The sequence below is a fragment of the Ictidomys tridecemlineatus genome, chromosome 9 (genome assembly GCF_052094955.1).
Source record: "Ictidomys tridecemlineatus isolate mIctTri1 chromosome 9, mIctTri1.hap1, whole genome shotgun sequence".
NCBI classification, from domain to species: Eukaryota; Metazoa; Chordata; class Mammalia; order Rodentia; family Sciuridae; genus Ictidomys; species Ictidomys tridecemlineatus.
Genome location: NC_135485.1, coordinates 47,169,999 through 47,189,111, shown reverse-complemented (window position 1 = coordinate 47,189,111; position 19,113 = coordinate 47,169,999). Strand labels below are relative to the sequence as shown.

At 32.6% G+C, this 19,113-nt stretch overlaps 1 pseudogene; it reads right to left on the bottom strand.

Moving 5' to 3' along the window:
- Positions 1-5,158: 5,158 nt before the first annotated feature.
- On the bottom strand, positions 5,159-18,835 carry LOC101973835 (torsin-1A-interacting protein 2 pseudogene; annotated as a pseudogene).
- Between the last annotated feature and the right edge of the window lie 278 nt (positions 18,836-19,113).

The window sequence follows — 19,113 nt, the reverse complement described above, 5'->3', positions numbered from 1 at the left end:
TTTCTTTTTGCTTATAAATGCAATTTGCCAAATATCATTTCAAAAATGCCTATTAGCCTGTTATCAGAGAAAGAACCATTTGTGCAGGGAACCCTCTCTTAATTACTATTTTATTAAACTGTTAATTAAATTATCTGATAAACTAAGTTTCTTTCATATAAAAGAAGCATAGAAATGTCCCATTTTAAGTGGTATAGTATATTACTATATCAAATAGTATATTACTCATAAAATCAAGTTACATGTTTCAGAGCCACAACTTTGTTTAGTCTCATTTTTCTAGTCCTTAGAAGAAGAAATTCAATAACTTTGGTGAACATTCACTTTTGATAAAATATTTTAAAAGGATAGAAAACTACTGATCATTGGGATTTGTAATGAAGAACTTTGTAATGAAGAAGTTAGGAATGGGATTCATGGTATGTTCATACTGAAGTTGGGATTTTAGCCTTGAGCAAGGACAGAGGTACCATTAGGATAGGACACGGAAAGAAAAATTTGGATGCAGACTTTTTAAAGTTATTTACTGTATTTCAGAAATTAAGAAGTTCATATTTTCTTCATGAAGCAGTAGACTAAGAAGTCTGTTGGTATGACTAGAGTATCAATTTAAATAGAGGGGAACTTACTAGAAATGTCTGCATTTAAAAGAGAAAAGTAGTTGATAAAGAAAATGAAAGACCAGAAGTAAAAAATAAGGTCCATTTCAGAAGAGAAATAAAGTATTTTCAGAAACACCAGTCCAGAAGTGGAATGAACAAATAGTTGCATATTTTCAGTGAAAGGACCGAATTTAATTGATACAGAATCTAGATGTTATGGTATGTTCATGCTTTGTGTCATAATAAGGCAGCAATGGTGCAGTGTTGACAGTATTGGCAAAAGCATGGGCTCTAAGAGAGAGAGAGAGAGAGAGAGAGAGAGAGAGAGAGAGAGAGAGAGAGAGAAATGAATGATTCCTTTTTATTGTAAATTTAAAAATTCATACAAAAGATAGCAGATATTTGAGGATAAATGACCATAAAATCAGACAATGAAGTTTGAATTTAAATTCCAGAGTTGATGAAACTCGAGTATATTAGATTTCATATTTTTCATTAGTTCTTTTTCAGCCTCAGTTACTTTGGCATGAATTGGGTCACTTGCTTTTTCCTGAACCATGCACCGTGACTTCGATTAACTCAGGCCCTGAGCATATGCACACACTCCTGATTAACTGGGAATGAATCCTGACCCCACCACTTATGGGACTGAGAGAGAAGAAAGAGAAGTTTCCCCACAGAAATTAGAGATTATCTAAAGAGGAAAAATTGGAAGGTGAATGTGCTTTAATCACAATAAGCCCTGTATTAAACTGAATTTATCTGTGTATTCTTAGAGGAAAAACATAGACACTGCCCTTGACTATGGCATGAAAGAAACAGGTAATGTTTAATTTATAGTAAAAATAGTAAACTGAGATGATCACGTTTTGAAAAATACAAAATAAGACAAAAGATTTGATTTGCTCAACAACAAATTTTTACTCATTGTCTCCTGTGTTTCACAAACTGTGATTAATGATTTGATATATTAGTGGATAAGATAAACATTTTTTCTGATCTTCTGGAAATTAAATTTTAGTATTAGATTGACAAAGAAGGACAAATTATACAAGCAAAAAGTACATTTTATGGTAGTTAAAAAGGTTATGATTGCTATGGGGAAAATGAAAAAAGATACAGAGGTTACAAAGCACAGGTACAGGCATATGCCTTGCCAAGTGGCACATTATTTTTGTAAATAAGATGATTGGAATGTGCTTTGTTGAAAAAATAAGACTTCCATGAGTGGGATAAACTGGGAAAGACGGGCCTGTGAATACCTGGGAGAGAACTCATTCTACATGAGAGATGGCAGCTGAGAAAAATCCATGACTTGGAGTGGGCCCTAGTGTTTTAAAGAAATAGGAAGAAATCAGAAAATGTGGCTGAGGCAGAGTGTTCAAGTGAGAATTATAGCGATATAGTCAAGAGTTGTTACCACATGCGATGTCTTGGAGGGTCTTATAGAACAGGGAAGGGCTTTGCTTTTATTCTGAGAGGAATAAAATAATTTACATTTAAGAGGTTTTGAACTTAGGGGGACCTTGATCTGATCCTGTAGAAAATATATTATTGGAGAGATCACACATAATTTTGAATATGATGGTATTGGTTAGTTTTAGATTAAACAGAAAAAAAAAGTGTCACTCCAACAGTCCATATTTGATTGGGTTGAGTCTCAGAAAAGTTTCAGAGAGTGGCTCCTGCTCTCATTGAAAGGCAGTGCCTAACCCCATTTGCTTTCTTCAGAATAGCCCTTCCTCCTATTTCAGGTAAAGGGATAAATTTATAATGTTGACACTAGGGATACACTTGCACCTAGAAATAAAGAATCTTTCTAAAGGGACCTTTCCCTATGAAAATATTTAGTGTTTCCTTGTGACAAAACGTGCAGTGTGAACTATGTAGTGGGAGTCAAAAGCAGCTATCAATCAAAAGCTCCTACCAACCAAGGCTAAGCAACTTGCTTCACAGAAAGAGGTTCTAGCCCAGGAGTTGACTGAGGGCATTTGACACTGTAGTATCTACTAGTATTATCTCAGACATCATGGCACAATAAGAAGGAATAGGTTTAGAAAAGACAAATATCTTATTGCTCACCTTTTTATATTTTAGCTTGAATTTGTAAATAATAAAAATAAAACAAAGCAATCAAAAGTTTTTGAATGATGAAAAGTTATTACCACACAAAAAGTGGAATGAAATAGATGAGAAATTTAAAACTAAATCTTCGCTCATTATCACATCATCTTCATAAATTAGCAGATATGGTGGCACATTGCTTTGTTCTCCAATAGTATTTTTCATGAGTGTGTTTATATATTTAAAATTTGCTGTTATGAATTTTTCCAAAATTAGTTAGTTGCTACATTATATTTCCCAAGTTTTTAAATAGCTATATATTCAAAAAGAGGGTTTAGCATATAACTGGAAATAAAAAATTATTTTAAAATCAAGATTCTACAGCAGTTTATACATTAGTAGATTATGAATATTTTATGGATAAGCACATTCAATCAAAGTTCTTTGTATTCTCTTTGTTGATATCTATATGTGATTATTAGTATTAGAAAAATAACATTAACAAGGTAGAGAATTGGCAATGCCTTTTTCAGTTTGTCTAAATGATTTCAAGTTGATATTACTTTTTCCTCCACTAGCATATGTTGAATAATGAATGTATAAATAAAGATATTGAATAATGAAATAATGAATATAATGGGTTGCTTAAAAACAAGTAAGTCTTAGATCTGTTAACCTATAGATTGTATACTTATTCACTGTTTAACCAGTTTCCACTCCAAGGTATTTGTTTTTATTTTTCATTTCACAAAAAATGTGTAAAGCATATAATTAAGAAGACTCTAAAGAATGATAATTTGGATCCAGGAAAATTGGCAAAGATAAATTGTGCTATAACAGATGAATATTCATTTACTTTTTGAAAGATAAAATATGTCAGTCATCTGCTTTATATCAGTTATATACATTAATTTCAAATACACATTTCTATATATACATATCAATATTTGCATTGAGTTTGATTTAGAAAATAGTTAAGTAAACAAAAATTTGCAATATATTTTGTGAAAGAAAAGATTTAACAATAATAAAAGCAAAATATCATAATGTGGTCAAAAGACCAGTTGTACAAGGGAAGTTAAGGGATTCTGATATGATAATTGTGGTTAGTTCTACATTATTTTATGTTCAATATCTACCAAATAGATATTGAATGGAAGGAAGAAGTAGGGGATAAATGGCTGTTGATGCTTCCTTCCTTTGTAAATAAAACATTAATTCAGATTTCATAAAACAGTTTTCTTAAATGTGTAAACATCCCAGTATTTTCACTGTAAATTTTTAGGGAAGTAGAATGTGTAACACTGACTAAATATGTTGCCTTTTTTCACTGTTTTTATTGTACATCCTGACAGGCCACATTTAATGATTTCCTACTTATATAGATTTTTCAAAAGATTGTATTTGAGAAATTTCTTAATATATTTTGTTATCTAATGTATTTATTGAACATGTATAAAATATTTTATTATGTAATTCAAATAGCTACCATGACAATGCCTTCATTCAAATAGCTACCAGAGCATATGGTTTCTCTCTCTCTCTCTCTCTCTCTCTCTCTCTCTCTCTCTCTCTCCCTCCCTCCCTCTCTCTCTCTCTCTCTCTCTCTCTCACACACACACACACACACACACACACACATACACACACACATATGACATATAGTTTTTTTCCATAAAATTGTATAGTTCAAAAAACAAAAACAGGAAAAATGAAAGCCACAGATAATTATGCATACATAGATATTATATAGACATGTAAAGCATGTAATTTCTTTGACAGTGAGCACTTATTTACATTATGAAGCCACACTGAGGATGGGACAAACAGAGCAAGAGGAATAAGTACTTACATATGAATAAATTATATAATATATATATATATATATATGTATATACACACACACACACATTTATGCACATACTCATACATATCTGGAATGTATCACTGGTAAATATAGAAGAGGGGCAATTGAGAACAATATAGTTTCTTATTAAAATTTATTGGGAAAATCTAGAATCCAGCTATAAAGAGAATGCTTTCCCACAGTTATTGTTAAAGATACAATTATGGAGCACATAGTATGGGGCCTCTCCTCCAGGAATACCTTATTGTATGCCAATAATTACAATATATAACTTTTTAGGAGGGGCAAGCTAGTTTCAGAACATTGTTTATATGGATTACTCTGGTCCTAGATGAACCAGACAGTTGGAATACTAATGACATGCTAAACAAAATATGCTTACCCCCAGAAGCAGACCCAATAATCTAAGCAGTTCCCCAAAGTAGTGACAATCTGAGTCAGATTTAGAAAGGAGGCTGGGGATGTAGCTCAGTGGTGTAGTGCTTGCCTAGCATGGGTGAAACCCCAGGTGTGTTCCCTAGCATCACACACAAAAAGAAATGAATTGCATTTCCATGTTCCTTGGGCTACTAGAACAAAACCCTCTAGAGTCTGCATGATTCTTCTATTATAGAAGTTATTTATTTCAGTCAAGTTTTTTGCTTAATGTTTATTCTGTTCTAGTCAAGATTAACTGTAATGCGGGGTTAACCAGCTACTCTGGAGCCATGTGTCCTTTTTCTAATCAGTGGAGGACCCAGAAGAAATGGCTGGTACATTTTTTTAAAGGTCCACCTGGTGAGATATTGGGGAGCCCACTCAAGTGGGAAGAACCAAGAAAGAACAAGGCTTCTATTAGCAGGATTAAGAGGATAGCATTCTGGGCAATAATAGCTCTGTTAATGTGATCTAAGAATATTTGGTAGCAATCATTTTCAACAAGTTCAATTTGGTACAACCAAAGGCCTATTTCTAAACTAGGGAACCACTGTTGCCCCAAATCAGGGCAATGTGAATTATTTAAAAGTAGCTGGCTGTGTGCCTGTAGTAAGTTGTTTTTAAATCCTTTGGGTATAGTACAAGAGAGGAATAGCTGGGTCAAATGGTGGTTCCATTCCCAGATTTCCAAGGAATCTCCATACTGCTTTCCAAATTGGCTGCACCAATTAGCAGTCTCACCAGCAATGTATGAGTGTGCTTTTTTCCCCACATCCTTACCAACAATTATTGTTGTTTGTCTTCATAATAGCTGCCATTCTGACTGGATTGAGATGATATCTTAGAGTAGTTTTGATTTTCATTTCTCTGACTTCTAGAGATGATGAGCATTTATTCATATATTTGTTGATTGATTGTATATCCTCTTCTGAGAAGTGTTGTTCAGGTCCTTAGCCCATTTGTTGACTGAGTTATTTGTTTTTTCAGTGTTTAGCTTTTTGAGTCTTATATTCCCTACAGATTAGTGCTCTATCTGATATGGGAGGGGTAAAAATTTGTTCCCAAGATGTAGGTTCTCTGTTCACATCAAAGTTTGTTTCTTTTGCGGAGAAGAAACTTTTTAGTTTGAGTCCACACCATTTATTGGTTCTTGGTTTTAATTCTTGCACTATAGGAGTCTTATTAAGGAAGTTGGAGCCTAATCCCACATGATGAAGATTAGGGCCTATTTTTTCTTCTATTAGACGCAGTCTCTGGTTTAATTCCTAGATCCTATAGGGACACAGCCACATCAATGTTTATAGCAGCACAATTTACAATAGCTAAACTGTGGAGCCAACCTAGATGTCCATAAGTGGATGAATGGATAAAAAAATGTGGCATATATACAATGGAATTCTACTCGGCATTAAAAAAGAACAAAATCATGGCATTTACAGGTAAATGGATGACGTTGGAGAAGATAATGCTAAGTGAAGGCAGCCAATCCCAAAAAAACAAATGCCAAATGTTTTCTCTGATATAAGAAGGTTGACTCATAGTAGGGTAGGGAGGGAGAGCATGGGAGGAATAGATGAATTATAGATAGGGAAGAAGGGTGGGACGGTAAGGGAGGGGGCAGGGGATTAGCAAGAATGGTGGAATGTGATGGACATCATTAGACAAAGTACATGTATGAAGACTTTAATTGGGTGTCAACATACTTTATACACAAATAGAGATATGAAAAATTGTGGCATATATGTGTATTAAGAATTGTAATGCAAAAATAAAACAATAAAGTACATGTATAAAGGTATAAATTGGCATGAGCATACTTTATATACAGAGATATGAAAATTGTTCCCTACATGTGTAATAAGAATTGTAATTCTTCCCATTGCTGTCATATATTTAAAAAAATACAAAAAAGAAAAATTAATTTAAAAAAAAGTAAAGTATCTGGACTTTGAAAGACAACACAGAATTAAAGTAACAGCAAGAGGCAAAATGACAGAGATGCCCAAATAGCCCATCCCATTACAGGTTTGGTTTAGCAGTTTCTTAGTTCAACTAGCATTCACTTCAGAGAGTTCAATGTGGCTTGCACCTCACTGCAATTCTTCTAGATGTCATTGTCTGTTTTTCACTCAGTTGCAGCTGAGTCTCTGAACTCAGGGACTGATCCAGATGTTATCAGTCACTTACCAGCAGAACAGATCTTAGAACAGCTTCTTCAACTCCTACCTTCACACAAAAAAGGGGGGGGGGCTCTAGTATCAAATAGTTATTTTTTTCTTGTGCATTATCAGCTGGTAGAGGCACCACACAGAGTTTGTGGCTTATTCTGCTTTGCTGGCACTCTCTCTGGCAGTTATATGGAAATCTTAAGGCCTTGGCACTGTACAGTGCTGTAGAAGGGGCAGGAAAACCTGGCAGAGTTCTCTTGAGAGTGGATCCAATGAAATATGTCTTGGGAGGAACTTAATCTGGACCCAGTCACAGAAGTAGCTGATGCTGAGTTGGCTGGAGGGTACTGGGAATGCTTCACATACAAGTTCTAGTGGGGATTTGAGTGATTTGTCAGTAGCAGGGGAGTCCTTCAAATGTTCTTTCTGCTCCACAATGCTGGAAAGCAGAAGGTCTTCTCAGATTTTGTTAACTTAAATGAAGATAAATTCCAGCCAGGAGCAGTGGCACATGCCTGTAATCCCAGCAATTTGAGAGGTGAAGGTATGAGAATCACAAGTTCAAAGCCACTTTCAGCAACTTAGTGAGACCCTAAGCAATTTAGCAACATTCTGTCTTAAAATAAAAAGTAAAACAAAAAGACCCGGAGATATAGCTCAGTAGTCAAATGCCCACAGGTTCAATCCTTAATTCCAATAGCAAAAAGAAAGAAAAATAATTTCTCTGGCTTGTTACCTAATATTTCACAGAATCAATTAAATGGTTGAAAAATTAGTTTTATAAAGCCAGGCAGAAACAAGGGATTATGGGCACCAGGAAAACAAGCCACTGAGGATGCTCCCTGGGGTGTCTTTATAACTCCATACAGCCAATGTAACTGGGCTCCTGCATTATCATTGCACTATTTTCAACTCTTCTGTGATTGTGCATAACTATTTTAATTTTTAGAGCCTGACTGTATCACTTTATTGGAAAATTGTGGATCACAGACATCTGTGGATGAAAGAAAGGAATTTCTGAGACCCATTTGGTGCTCTGTGTAGAAAGAAAACTACAAAATGGCCATTACTAGGAGAAAGAAGAACTAGCCTTAAATGATAAATTGATTAAGTATTGATTTCAAACTTGTATGCCATCACACACAGATTAAACTTTCATTTGTAGGCAATAAGAATTCATAACTGTGTCTTAAGCAAAATATTCTTATTAGAACTGTATCTCAGTAAAAAACTTTGGCAAAAATGCAGATGATAATACTGTAACTCTAAATATCTATTCATAGAGAATTCAGGAGACCTATAAAATTCTTGAAAACAGATGATAAGTGTCTTAACCAACATAATAATGGTGGTGGGATTGGGAAGGATGAAAGATAAAGAATGGATTTAGACACTATTTTGAAAGTAGAATTTTGGAGAGTTCGTGACTCACTGGGTGTGAGAGATAATAGAAGTGGAGCAAAGATAGCATAAATTTCTCAACAAACAAATTGAAATGCTGATAAAAGGTAATTAACTTAGTTTTGTGCCTACCATAGTTGAAATATACTGTAGATTCAAGAATAGCCATATACTGGTTTAGAGTTTGGTGGCAGAAAAAGGAAGTACACACATAGAGACCTTACTGAGAGCTATAGGTTTGAGAGTCTTTCACATAAGAAGTCCAAAGACTCCAGAGATATACTGAAAAAGAAGCCTGTAGAAAACACAGCATTAAGTGAAAAAAAATAGTAAATTAGTTTTTTGGTGGAAGCTAAGAAAACAGACTGAATCAATCATTAACTTAGCATTATCCCTAACCTCCTTCAGAGTTGCAAAGAGAAATCATTATTACAGCATTGAAGAATAAATTCATGGCCATGAAGTTTAAAAAGTGTTTTTTCTTTATTTTTTTAGCATAAAGAAATTTAAATAGGGCTGGGGATGTGGCTCAAGCGATAGCGCGCTCACCTGGCATGCATGCAGCCCGGGTTCGATCCTCAGCACCACATACAAAGATGTTGTGTCTGCCGAAAACTAAAAAATAAATATTAAAAAATTCTCTCTCTCTCCCTCTCTCTCTCTCTCCCTCTCTCTCTCTCTCTCTCACTCTTTCTTTAAAAAAAAAGTTAAATAAATGGTAACTTGAATAGGAGGTAGAGATAAAGAAAGGCCATTCAAAAACATAACCTTACAGAGTAGAGTTATTACAATGTAGAAAATTGATTCTCTAATTCAGTTCTAGTTTAGTTTAATGTGATTAACTTATTTTAAGGAATAGGTTCATTTATTATTTGAATTATGTACCAATGCTAATGTTGAATGGTTAAAATTTTCAAATATTTATGTTTAAACACACATAATGCATAATGATGACTTAGAATCCTATATTTATGGGGTATTCTTGAATTGTATGCAAACACTTCTTTGCAAACAAGCACAATATAAAATGAATTAATGTATTTGAAAGGTAATTATTTGGCATAGAATAAGATTTTAACTTTAGAACAAGCCAAGAGGTAAGAATATATTTGTATAATAATCTTTAGCATTAAATGAGAAATGATATTTTTGATGAAAAAATATATTCACATAAAAAAGGAAAAGTTAAAAGACACCACTAAGGGATATGGTATTATATTCAACATTTGTAAAGATAAATTCTCAACTGTTATTTCTTCCTTTTTAAGTTAATGTTGAAAACCTAATCAAACAAGCAAAAAAGAAAATCAGTATCCTCAAAAATATAGTTGTAATGGTCCTAAGAATAATTATAATTGTATAATATAATTATATAATATGTATAATGTATAATATGTCTTAAACCATGCCCAACTTTCCTACCAAAGTACAACAAACTGATGTTCAGGTTACCAATGCGCCAAGGTTTGAGACACCAGCTCACTGTGTGAATGCTCTTGGTCTTAAGCAGCCATGTTTACCTGGTGTTTTCTCAAAACATCATTCTGGAGGTGTTCCACCATGCAAAATATTTGCAAATTACTGTTTTAATTGATAAAATGTTTGTTACATACTAATAACCAAGTGCTTTTTCCTGAAGGAGTTGAAAATGAAATATCAACTATTAACATTTTTCTTATGATGAAACCATCCATGATCTGATATCAAAGTTATACACATAATGAAAATATAAACAAAATCATTCATAACTCCTCATTTTAAACAACAGAGACATTGTAAATATTTTGAGTCATTTCTTTTAAAGAGTGTATGAGTGTGTATATGTTGGTGTCTGTTTAAAAAGCCTAGATATATTTATGGAACTAATGAATGATTATCATAGAAAGGAAAAAAGCAACAGTATAGAGAAATGAAATTTGGAGGATTTGGAGTCTAGGATTTTAAATCTGATAATATTAGGTATACTATGGGGGGAAATAGTTTGAATTATTAATAGGAAATATTTTTATAAAATGCTCATTAAATGATTCTTATGTCAAAGTTTTATCTTTGCCAGAAGCACCAAGAAATGGATGATTAGAGGCAAAAAAAATCACTTAATTTAAGGTTGGCATATAAAGAATTAAATTTATGTCAAGAATAAACTATTATGACAGGTGTTCATTTGTTAGCATATTTCATTTTGATTATATCAGACACAGGATATATTATTATAAAGGAATATAATAACAGGTATTGTATTTAGTAATAGTTTCTCTAAATTAATTTTAATCACCGAATATGTTTATATCCAATAAAATAGTTTTTATTTTTATTTGAATCTTGTAATTCAATGCCTTTACTATACATGCACATTTCAGGAGTTTGTGTACATAGACGTATCTTCTAGTCTAATTTCTTGGAGAAAATTCACATAGGTTATTAGAAGAGCTCTGTGTGTGCACGTCTCCTTTTTTCAGTCATCTAGTGATTTCTCTGTTGGTGGCATTTGCAGAACATGTGCTTTGATACTAATGTCTTTCATGACTTCATAATTTTAGTGAACCTTGTTGTGACTTGAAATACTTATTTTATAAAGGCAAAGAAGACTATTATAATTGTGTTAAAAGGGAAAACTATGCACATTATTTCATTAGATATTAACAGGTAGATTTGTCTTTCTTAAGAACTTTTGATTTGAATATAGTCTGGTTCCAATTTTACTCCAAATATATTATTTTCTCCTTTTTAAAAATACTTTTATGTAAACAAGATTAGTTTATTGAATTCTTCAGTTCTGGCACACTATGTTCATTGGTTAGAGTAAGAATCTTGTTATATTTTGATATCTTATTTTTTTAGAATTTCTCATAAAGATGTTATGAATATATAAAGCCACTGTTATGTATTTTGTGGCTTAGATGTATTCAATCAAGTGAATCCATAAACACATCACTCTGAAGTGGCCAAATAACGTTGTATACTTTATTTTAAGAGAAATAAATACAATCCATATGATAAAAAATAAAGCATTGCATTCTAAAATATTAATGTCTTACAAATTCAGAGCACAAAATTGAATATTCTAAAAAAAGGAAATTTTCTCCATATTACTGTGTTTTAAACTTACATTTCATCACTCAAACACACACACACACACACACACACATACACACACACACCTCACGTTTGTGTTTCCAACAAAAACTTGCCTTATATATATGCCAAATACACACTTGGGAGAGAAAAAAAATAGAAAGTTATAGGTAAAAGAAAACAGAAAAGTCAGTGATGACTTTTAGATGGCTTGACAATGTGAACACATAATGCTTCCGTGAAGAAAAAAAAAAGATTTCAGGTTGTGTTGAAAACACTAAATGGTGTTTTGAGTTCATTTTGACCTTCATATGAAATAACTAAGTGAAGTTAAGTAGGCAATTGATTATACTAATTAATTAGTAAGGGAGAGGTCTAGATTAAAGAAAAAATAGTTGGAAATGTCTAGCATTTAATTGGTATTTTTAATCATAGGAATAAATGAGTCTTTTAGGGAGAACTTTTTCTAGAGAGATAAGTACATATCTAGTCAGTCATTTCAGAGAGGAAAAAATCAAGAAACATAAGAATATGTAGAAAACATTATTTTTAAATGAAGTAAATGTAAACATTCGATGAAATCCCTACAAGTTGAGTAGTAGTATTGAGTCTATTTGATAGTTTAAAATAAATTCAATCCATGAGGATATGTAATTTTTTTTTCCAAAAAAATCTGCACTTGAATAGATGTAGGAATGAGAAAATTTATATTTGAGTTAAAACATTACTAAAACTTTTTAGGTAAGAAAAATAAGATGGGGGCAGTGGAGTGGGAGAGAGAATGAGAATATTGATATTAAGGTGGTTTGTGAAGAAATACATAAAATGGCTAATCAGGTATTCTCAGCTGAGCAAAAATGATAAGGTATATAGATAATAGTCTTTATGTTAGTGAAAAGTTAGTTATTAGTAAGTACTTCTTCTATAAATGAATGAATTAACTTTCTGAAATATATAAAATGTATACAAGTTTAAAATACTGTCTAATAATGAACAGTCATATTGATATTTATACCTTTAGCATTAAAAAGGAAAAGGAAAATCTTTCAGTATCCTAATGAATTAACAGAGACTTTTGTGTGTGTAAAGAAATAGATATTTCTCCTGTTGTAGATAGATGGTGACCACCTATCTATCTACAAGAGGAGAAATTGAAAACCAGTTTTCAATTCTGATCTTAGGTTTTCAATTCTGGTTTTCAATTCTGATCTTAAGATTCACCAATTTTTTTAACCCTAATGAAAATATTCTGCTGAAATGCTTGTATAAATAGTTAAATAATAACGTTGAATTTTAGCAGAGCTCTTAAGTAAATCTAATAATAATACTCACTTTATTGACCGTGATTTAGGTGTTTTAAAACACCACAAATAACTCAAAGCAAAGGTGAAGGCAATTTTATTCTGACAAATAAACTTTTTACTTTGAATAAACGGTGTATGTTTCAGAAAAGCCCCCAAATGCCATGAATGAATGCACAGGCTTATGGCTTAGATTCAGTTGGCATTTCACTTGGAAGCCAAATCTTATTTTCATAATCAAGGCCTCCCACAGAAGACTCTTCTCACTTTGGAAATGTGCCTGGTTCATCTAGATGCAAGCCAACTAATTGGTGGGACAACAGATGGGTCTATTCAATTGATATGCCTATCTGCCAAATAAGACTAAAAAGCCTCAAACCAAAATAATACAGCCACCAAACTCAGTGCTTGATCAAATTGGACATACAATCATAGAAAACTTTAATTCTTTTTCATATTTCTTAATTGTAGGATATTAGAAAAAGAAAATTATCTAATTTGGGACAAAATTCTGCAGAATCCTGCTATGAGGAAGAATATTAGAAACCTATTTAATGAAAATAAATAAGTCATAAAACATGAGTGACACTGGTAATTAAATAACCATAAGGCTAGCCAAAAATTGCTTTGTATTTGTTTTTTTTTAATTGAAACTGTAATACAATATGATAGCCAATGATCACAGTTGTTTTACTTGTGTTGACTCCAAATAATCTTCTTGCTGCTTTTTTAAAAACTTTAGAGACTCTTTTTAATATATTATAAAGATTTTGGTAATTTTATAGCAAAATAGCAAACTCTTTTTAATTTGTTCATGAAATATTCAGTAAGTCAATAGGTCTGTGATTCTCATTCAATTATCCATGAATTGCAGTAATTACCCACTACAAGGTACAAATTCATAAAGATAAATTCCAAATTATTTGCTTGAGTTTGATGTCCATTTCCAGACTGACTACTGTGGAAGGTTATAATGGGGAGTGCTTTAAATTTGTTGAGATTTTTTTCATGTTAAGAGGGTGGGTCAGAAATCATAAAAACAAATAGAAATGAATGGAGAAACTCATCCATGTATATTGGTTTAACTATCAGGAGCCAGCTAGCTATTATAATTTATGGAAATTATATGTAGATATTCATGAATCCTTTGCTGTGGACTCCATTTTCAAACAAAGTGCTTATTTTTGCTGGTTTTTCATAGAATAGGACCATCATCTCTTAGTTCTACATGGAACATAGTCCTACATAAAAATGGATTTATTATAATTCATAAATATATCAAAAGTTACCTTCTTACTCTTGGACAACCATCTTCTAACATATAAAGCCATGGATTTTATAAATTACCAAAAATAAACATGAGTCACTACTTTTAATTGCCACCGTAGATCACAACACTATTTGATAATAAAAAAAATATCTGGTGAATTTTAAAAACATTTCATGGAATATTGCATTGTAAAATCTTCTTTGTGTCACTGCCTATTTTTTTTAAATAACTGGCAACACTCTTTTATAAGGTAAAACATGATGCATGACTAGTCTTTTCTCTGTCCATATTTCTACTATTTTTTAAACTTTATTTTAAGGAAACCTATTGCCTTATAAAAACTGAAAATAAATGACAAACTAAGAAAATAAATAATATTATATTTACAACAAGCTTTAAATTAATAGTAAGGTTTTCCATAAAGTAGTAATAAACCTAATTGAAGACAGTGTTAGAGAAAGATTCAACTGCATTTTTAACCTTGTTACTTAATTTAAAAGAATGATGATGGTTTACATTGATATGATTGTTTCTGTAAGGATTTTATATCAACACCAAGAATCAGAACTCATGAATATGTGTGTTTTATTCTGCATGTAGAAATGCCCTTGTGAAGACCACATGGAAACAGCGAGAACTGTTTCATAATGCGTGCTAAAAATGTGATCTATGGATGAAATTTACTTAAATCAGTAGAGGAGAATTACAAACAATGGCAGGATTCTGACCATATTTTGAAAGTAGAACATTCAAGATTTTCTGATTGTTGTGAGATAGGAGATCAAACATTTTCTCAACCTTTGAATTGTCTTGTGGGCTGCAGCACAACAGTCAGGAAAACTAGAGATTTCCCCAAATGTGTTTCAATTCAGAGAGGCAAAATACTATCGTTTCAAGATGAGAGATGGGCCTCAGATATCTATTTCATTTGTATATGGCTATCATGACCCATTACACTGAGTTCAAGTTTATTAATCGGTAACCAATAAGTTTGAAAACAGTTCAATGGCTGTATGCCATATAAACAATATTTTCATGTTCATAACTTCATCCCTGTGTCTTCCCGATGCTCATGTCTCCATATCCAACTTCTAACCTAAGATCTCCTCTTGAATATCTACAGATTTAATCCATTACAAACCAAGTTATATTCTCTCTCACTGTTAATATCAAGCTTCTTTCACCATCCATATATTAATAACAGTGGCAAGAATACACTTTCAGTTCCTTAAACTAAGACATTGGGATTATTTTCTCTGTTGTTTTTGTAACAAAGGATTATATTTCTTTAACTTCAAAAATTGTGTGAGAGTCCAGGTTCTGTTTTCCATTGTGAAAATGTAGGTAGAAGGAAGTACTGCTACTAGGCTACAAAGGAGACAGTTATCATACTGGCAGAAAAGAATATAATCCCAAATATCATAAGAAAGTCAACTGGTTATTACATACATAACAGGGGAAAAGAAGGAATGCATTGAGACCCTTATAATCAAATGAAAGGACTTTTGTGACTCTTTTGTCTGGTTACAACTAAAACCTACAAGGGTAACAGTCACAACATGATAAGATACTTTGATTCAGGGGTCATAATTCTCAATAATGTAGATTTGGTTTTCTCCTCTTGGCCAACTAACTATAGCAAAAGTGCTCCTATCCAAGGTAAAAAAAAAAACAGTCTATAGTTTTGGGTGTCAGTTGGCTTAATCAACTGCAGGAATGGAATATTCTATTAATCCTGTCATCCTGTCTCTTGTATTTTTTTCCTAGAAATCTACCCAACCAGAATCTTGGAGAATCTACAAGTAGATGAATTATGAATGTGAAAATTAAGTTCAACTGAGCAGATTTAAATGGGTGCCGGCAGCAATTTATCATGGTTGTCTTTTCTGCCAGCTATATCTACACAGCAGGTGCTATGAGTGTTGCCTTCTAATGATTCTCTTTCTTCTGGTGCATCCTCTTTGAGAATTATTCTTGTTTTAAATATGTTGCCACCCTGTCAAAGAGGTAACCTTCAGTCTTTGGCAGTCTGACATGGAATTACAAAACGTTAGTTACTATGCCTTAAAGTTAGGCCAACTGTGGTACTCCAAGGTATCAAACTCTCGCTAAAATGTCATGCTAGCTTAACTTTTTTGTACTTCTCTAGCTTGCTTATTTCCCTTCTATTGCAAGTACTCATTCAAGTAACTCCACAGGCAAACAAATAATATACCTCTTACACTATTTCTAGGAAATTCAAATCAAACATAACTTTCTTCATAATATATTGTAAAATGTATGTGACAAAAATAAGAAAATGTACAAGGAGATAGAGGAATTAGGGGATTGTGAACAAGGAAGAGATGGAAAAATCTTCAGAAAAGGAGGATCCATGGAAATTCGTGGAAAATAGATAGGCAAATGATATAGAAGATGCACCGAAAAACAAAACATCTAAAGTCTCTATTTTAGTGTTTATTTATGGTATATTTCTATGTATATCAAAACATCATAGACTGGAAGGTTTATAAACAATAGAAATATGCTTCTTTTGGTTCTTGATACTAGAAGTCTGAAATCCAGCTGCCAGCATGATTAAGTTCTTGGGAGGATCCTCTTCTATGCTTCAAACTGCTGTCTCCTCCTATCTCCACATGGTGGAATTTCATTCCTGCCTTCAGTGATCCAGTTTCATGATCAATTTATCTCCCAAATTATCCACCTTCTAACATAATCATAGTGGGTATTAGGATTTTTGAGTTTTGCTGAAATGATTTATGAGTTTTGCTGAAACACATCCAATCTACTGTCGACCCTGCATTGGACCAAGTTTTCCTTCCTTCCACGAGGGGATTGAACCCAGGGTGTTCTGCCACTGAGCTACAAACCTAGCACTTTAAAACTTTAAGAGGGTCCCCCTGAGTTTCTCAGGCCCTCCTCAAAATTGTAATCCTTCTGCCTCAGCCTTCTGACAAATTGCATTTCCTTAAATGGTGAAAATAGTAGAATTCCCAATGCATTGGATAACAAGAGAACGGAACTGACCAAGGTGCCTGTAACCCCAGCTACTTGGAAAGTTGAGGCAGGAGAATCACAAGTTTAAGATCAGCCTGGACAATGAAATAAGATTTTATCTCAAAACAATTTTTTTAAAGGGCAAAAATGTAGCTCAATTGGAGAGTGCGTCTCTAACATGGGTGAAATCTTGGGTTCAATCTCTCATAACACCCTCCCCCATTCGAAAAAGACTAAAATCACAAGTTACACTTGTGATGATTATAGGGAAATCTAGTTGTATTTATAAGAAAGTAAGTAATGATTAACTCCAAGAGAATAAAAAGTCAATTAGGTAAGGAAAATTTTAATAATGTTATGTAGCATTCAGTTGTATGTAGCATTCACACCTTTATATTTTGAACTTCCTGTATATTATCTTTATGTTTTTTAGATTAAGAAATTAAGATACTTTAATTCAAATAACTAAACAATTATATATTTATATTTTAATTCATATGTTATTATTACCTAATTTTTGAGCTCAACATGTTCAGCCCATCTGTTTAGATATACTTGTGCTCATATACTGTGTTTCTCTATTCCTTATTTTTTTATTCTTCCCTAATATTTTTTTCTTGGAGTAATTTTCTCTATCTTAAAGTTTTTTTAGTTAAAAAATAATATTAAAAAGAATATTTTTATATATTTTTGAAATGGATTTTATACTTTTTAAATGGAATGCTAGTTAAAACATTTGTTTCTTTCTTGGTAACTACTGTCCACTGGTGCTGATAGTGTTATTACATGCAAAAGTCTTTTTTACCAGTTTTTCACTTGCTGCCTTGAAAATAATCTTTATAGCTTTGATAGTGTACAGTTCTACCATACATGAAATACATATTGGTTTATATTTTTCTGGTGACCTAGGATTTTTGTATACTTTGTGTATCTGTAAAGAAATAATAATAATGAGACACAGGGACAAGGTGAAGAGCAGGGAAGGTGGCAGAATGGCTTCTTGTCCAAGTGGCCACATTTATTTATAGGTTACATTATTAGATCATTAGTACCATAACCACATTATTGCTTAGAGTATCAGTAAGGTTGCTTATTTCTGCAATTACATTTCACAATTACAATATACAATGTTAGGAGCTTCATGAAGTTCTCAAGAAAGTCCATTTTCTGAATTTACTGTTAGGTGGGCAGCTCCAGGAGCATTGGAGCTTGGTGAAACATTGTAGTTATATAGCAAACAAGTTCTTCTTCTAATCCCAGGAGCTATGTGCCTGCAATCAAGGTTGAGGCTTGATGAGACTCTAACACGGAGGCATCTCAGGGCATTGCCATACCAGCTAGACATAGCACATATATTAGTTATATTATTAGATCCTAAAAGAGATTACAGGGTATTATAAGGGTGGAAAATAGGGTGCCTGTTACCCCCACCCCCAAACCCTGAGTGCTTTCTCACCAGGGGGATGCTTTCCAGTACATTTCCATTATCAGAATCCCTACATGTATCCATTAAGATATCTCTTTTATTAAAATGTATATTTATTATACCAGCATTATTTACTAAAAGTTTTATTACCCTTATATTGGTCCTTCTCACCGTATCTGCCAAACATCTTCACTTCTTCTTCAATAATTTCCATTTTTACATTTCTCTGGTTTGCATTTTGCTTCATTTCTCTAGATCCCTTCCGACTTTATTCACTCTTCTCTTCAAATGTGTCAAATCTACCACTCAAGCTTATCAAATTTAATTTTATATATTATTTGTATTGATAGATTATCTAAATTTTGGAGTTTTAGAAAGTTTTATTGGTTATTTTAAAGAAATGTGGTCTTTTTGACACTCTCATGTCATAACTAAATTTTAATTTCTTTTAAACAACAATAGTAATGATGTAAGAATCTATGATATATGATTTTTGTATCTGAAATATTTCCAAATCTGGCATCA